The sequence below is a fragment of the Equus asinus genome, chromosome 3, assembly GCF_041296235.1.
Source record: "Equus asinus isolate D_3611 breed Donkey chromosome 3, EquAss-T2T_v2, whole genome shotgun sequence".
Classification (NCBI taxonomy): Eukaryota; Metazoa; Chordata; class Mammalia; order Perissodactyla; family Equidae; genus Equus; species Equus asinus.
In genome coordinates this window covers 77,440,698-77,446,008 of record NC_091792.1, presented here as the reverse complement: position 1 = coordinate 77,446,008, position 5,311 = coordinate 77,440,698, and the positions used below count along the sequence as shown (strand labels likewise).

Below are 5,311 nucleotides of genomic sequence, written 5' to 3'. Positions count from 1 at the left end.
CACAGTTTTATCTGTGGCAGCCCTGTATAGCCTGAGTTAAGAGCTTGTCGTTCCAGAGATGTTTTTGCATTTGCTTCTGTTAGATACTGCAGGACTGTCACCAGCCTGCAGGCTGGTCCCGTAAAAGGGCACCTAGAGTGGTTGCCCTGTGCCCTGTACTTTAGGTGGGGGCCCGTGGGGTGGCTGTACATTCCTCCTCTTTTCCAAACGTTATTACAAATAAATTTAGAAATTTCTGTCTTCCTAGTATCCCAGGGGGCCCATGGAAGATAACGACAGTGAGGCCTCTTTTCATATGTAATGATCTTGGTTAACTCCACTCTGGTTGAGTTGCCCTTCTACTAGGTTAACTGTCCTAGGACATATTTTTGTGTTAGTGCCTCTAATTGGACATTCCTAGATTATTCATCGTACACTAAGAAACCTCAATCGGATATGATATTTGGTCTATGGATATAAATGCTCAAGATAGTTAAATATATATAGTTATATATATATGTGTGTATATATATTCACAAGACATACACCCACACAAGCACATAATATATAGTGTTTCAACCTCAGTTTACACCAAAACAGACACGTTTTCTCGTGTCTCTCTGCCAGTGGGTGGATTTTTCTTTTCATACACCTTATCATCAGGTACACTATCCTTGTGCGTACATAAAAATCCAGTCTCCTACAAGACTATATGAACTGGCCCTTAAGTACTTCTCTGGCCTCATCTGCTACCACTGCATTTCTCTTACTTCCATGCATCAATCGACTTAGTCTTCTTTCTGTTTCTCAAATATGTCAAGATTGAGACACCCTGCTGTTTTGCAGCAACAGAATATCGCTGTTCCCTCTCAAAGAATGTCCTTCCACTGTTGTCGCATAGATCTAGCCCCTTTTTGTCATTCAGACCTTACTTCTCGGCTGCTGGAGCCAAGATGGAGGAGTATGCATGGGAGCCATGCCCCTGGCAAATTGTGGATGACTGGGGGTGGGGGGGGCCTTTACGATAGATACTATAGGTGGTGGTATCTTTCAAGCAATCAAAGGCTTTCGCAATTCTCCAGTGGGAGTAAACCACAGACTGCACACGAGTTTGACAGCTGCTAAAACCAGGGCTCCGCAGCTGGGAGGGAGCTTTGCAGTTTGGGGAGCTTTCCATGATTGACTCCAGTATGGTTCAGGTCAGAGGGAAGGAAGACCCCCTGGAACTCCATCACAAGTGGTGCCTTAACAGGAGCCATCCTGGCCAGGAGAAATGGACCAGTGGCCATGGTCGGGTCAGCCGCGATGGGTGGCATTCTCCTAGCTTTAACTGAAGGAGCTGGTATCTTGTTGACAAGATTTGCCTCTGCACAATTTCCCAGTGGTCCTCAGTTTGCTGAAAACCCCTCCCAGTTGCCTTCAGCCCAATTACCGTCCTCACCTTTTGGAGACTACCAACAATATCAATAGGACTTCTTTCCCAGGACTTCTTCAACAGAATGAGCTGCAGTTCAAGAAAGGATTTCAGAAGATCGAGTTACAGTCTGTTTTTAAAACCATAGGTGAGACAGCTGTCGCCCAACAGGATATGAAGGGAGATTTAGCACATTTTTCTATTTAAAGGAACATGGAAGGGGGGTGTTAAGAGATAATACATTTATTTATTCACACTTGGATTGCATTTGTAAGCAAAGTAAGTGTCTTATATCTTTAAAGGAAATATAATAAGTGCTTAGGAGATACAGGACCACAGGGCAGACAACAGGGAAAGATGCATGTCATTCCTTGAGGACCTCACTGCCTGAATTTGCGTGTTCTGTTAGTCAGACAACAAAAACTCCTGGAACTTGTGCTTTCTTTTAAGATAAGTTGCAGAGTTCTACTTTTCATCCTCACACACTTTAAATAATGCTTTGAAATAATAATAATAATGCTTTAAATGAGTGCTTTGAAAATGGCACGTTTTGTAGTTAGACTCCCCCCTCACTCAAGGGAGATCGTGTATGAGAAGAACTGTGCCGAGTCCACATGGATCCTTCCGTAGTGCATACTTTCTGGATTGACAGCTAGGGCGGAACACGCACTCTTCACTTTGGAAGTAAAATACCCTGTGTCTTGGTTTTAAGGATGTCAGATACAAAACTCTCTGTACCTTTGAGGCCACTGTGTCGTCATTCTTCACCATCGGAGCCGTCAGCAGACACAACTTCCTTCCGGTAGACCCATGTCTACATGAGAAGAATTCACAGAGGGTGGGGGAGCACTGGAGGTTTGATGTTTACTGGGTGCTTGAATAAAATGTTTTTTTAAAAAAACACAATCGTACTTCTCTTCAAGACCTGGCTACATAGGGCTCAGTGTAAAAGGAACGTGCAAGGCCTCTTATTAAAAGTTTCAGGAAGTGACAGCAGAGCATTAAACCATGTGTCAGCTCTTCTAAGTGTGGGGTTCTGTGCAGTCATACGTGTCACATCCTCATGAAGCTGGCTCTCCTTTCCCTGACTAGCTAGTCAAATGCCTGATTCCACTTCATTTTTCTCTGTCTTATCACTCTGGTATTTTTTTCTTCATGTCAACTACCACTACCTGAAATTATTTATTTGCTTCCTTATTTACTAGCTATCTTCAACTGCTAGAATATAAACTGTGCAGACAGAAACTTCTGTATTGTTCACTGCTCTAGCACCTAGAATGGTACCTGGCTCAAAAAATATTTTTTTTCAATGGGTAAATAATTTAGTCCATTGTTTCCAGTGTTACAAATAGCAACCTATTTTAAGGCCAAAGATATGTCAGAATAACTTAACACTATCCCTAGAGCCAGAAAATCTCAAACAACATATGCATTTAATAGATTTAAAAGTAAATCCAAAATCAGAGTTTTAAAAGATTAGCTTGGAAGTAAGAAAAATATTGTTCCCATTCAGATGCTTAAAGATGGATTCTGGGACCAAAAGAAAAAAAAGGACCTTAAATGTTTATAGTTTTGTTCATTCTATTACAAAATGATATTTGGTGATGTTTATTAGAAAAAATATATTAGCGTAATCTAGGTTTCCAAGAATTTATGAAGACAGATTTTGCTTATTTTTTTGAATAGCAATTTTATTTTATTCTCAGTGTTCAAGTAAAGCTCAAACTATCATATGGACTTAAGCAGGTTTTATTACCTTGAAAAAGTCAGTGATATTGATATTTATCATTAACATATTCTCTTGCCACTGGGTTTCACATACCCTTGATCCAAGGACAGGCCATCCACTATGGTCAGATAACTTAGTGCTAAGTCTCATAAAGAAATGCATTTGAATTCATTTCAGTGTGGTTTCCCTATACTTCTATTTTTTTACAACTTCATCAAAAAGTACTTTAAAGTATTTTTTATGAATGTGTAAATTGTCTGGCCTAAAATTACTTTAAATCATTTCTGATTTGTTGTTTGATTAATCTACATTTTTAACTAAGCTTTTGTTAACTGATAGCACTTGAGAAATAGACTAATAACAGCGGCAATGCTACTGATTAAAAATGTGGCAGTCCATTCCCCGCTCTATTTCTTATTGCATTTTCTTTTCAAATTTACGATGTAAAGCTTACATCAGTTTTAAAATGCTGCTCTAGCTGTTTAGAATTTTACAATGATGTAACAGGCCAAGTATAGGGGCTTTAATGAAGTACTTGCTATTATACCTATGACAGCTCTTATACCTGTGACAGTTAATATTGCCTCAGGCCTGTGAAATGCAAAGCCATCTTCTGATCATGATCTTGGAGTTTTATCTGTGTATCTGTGTAACCTAGTACTTACCATTTTTTAAAATTGTTTATTTTTTTTTAATTGAACATCCATTGCTTTGATACAGTCATTGTTACCTCTTTGAATTAACAGTCTTTAACAATAAAGAATTTTCTTTCTGTTTGTTACTCAGCTCTTTATATTTCCTAAAGGTGTAGTTTTGTTGAAATAACCTATCAATGGGTCTTCTGGCTAGTTGTGTTCAATGAATAAATGATAGAATGTTCTAGTTGTAAGTGCCCTTAAAGATGATTGAGTCTAATGGCTGTGCACTTCTCCAGCCATTCTTCCACCACACCTTGTCCTGGCAGACATTACTAATTGATTACCGTCTCCTTTCCTAATGGGTTTCCAAGCAGCCTGAGAATCTTCCTCAACACAATATTGATTTTGTACAAACTAGTAAGTCCTAGATTCTTGTCCTGTCCTCTCATTATACAGATGAGGAAACCAAATCCCAGACATGTTAAATGATTTGCTAAAGCTTACAAGACCAATTAATTAATGGCTGAGCTGGGACAAGAAAATAAGTCAGCTGACTCCCAATTAAATCCTCTTGCTCCCAGCACTGGTACCTTTGGTGAATTTTTCTGCTCTAGTAATCTTTTTATTCAGCTGCCTTTTAAATAATCTTAAAATGGACTATTACCAATTTTGAATCTTATCTTTGTACCAGGGGAAATTAGGCTAGGCCACCAAGTTGGCCCTCTCAAGTAGATTGTCATCATCTCTGGGGGAGCTTCTATGTTTGTTTCTGACTCTGCTACCCACGGCAGCCCCAGTTCTTCCAAGCCTGTCCCCCTTGGAAATAGCCCTGCGAAATCTTACTCAGCATACTTTGCATTCCAATTTATACCATTCCCAGAAGAGATTTTAGCCACGAATATTTCTTCTGTTTACAAATTTCATTCAAAGCATGTCAGTACCAACTACCTTTCTGCAAAAATGCCAAGGATTTGAAGACGGATGCCTGGGTAGGGAAGCTCAATGGCAGTTTTAGAGTTGCCCTGATTTTTGTCATGTCCTAAGAAGATTGGAATAGGTCCAACTAAATATTACAATAAATGCTGTATATAAGATTTCTCAGCAAGGATCTGTTTTTCATGGAACCACAGAAAAAGCTGGGCATCAATCTTCATTATGTATTTTGTATGTATCAGCTGCTCCACAGCAGATTGGGAACAAATTCATACTCTAAGGATTCTGACAGTTTACAAATTATGCTGTTATAAATTTGATTCTCTCTGGACCAATGAGCTGAAAGTTCTACCAAATTTCTTTCTGAGTCAAGTGAACTCATGATTCAACCAACCCGCCTCAGTTGTCAGACTTGAGTGCTGTGAAGATATTATCTGTCTTGGTCTCTGAGCATGTTTTTGTATAATAGGCCTTACTTTAAAATCACTCAGTTGCTGCATTTCACTGAGATGCATTTTCCACCTTTTGAATTGCTATTAGTTGTACAGACCAATTTGTAGCCTTGACTTTTCCAATCCTTTTGACCCAGCTGCTAGCTAAACTTCAGATTTTTTTTGA

The 5,311-nt window shown here is 39.1% G+C and overlaps 1 pseudogene; it reads left to right on the top strand.

Moving 5' to 3' along the window:
- Positions 1-932: 932 nt before the first annotated feature.
- LOC123276122 (mitochondrial import inner membrane translocase subunit Tim17-A pseudogene) lies at positions 933-1,501 on the top strand (annotated as a pseudogene).
- The last annotated feature ends 3,810 nt before the right edge of the window (positions 1,502-5,311 follow it).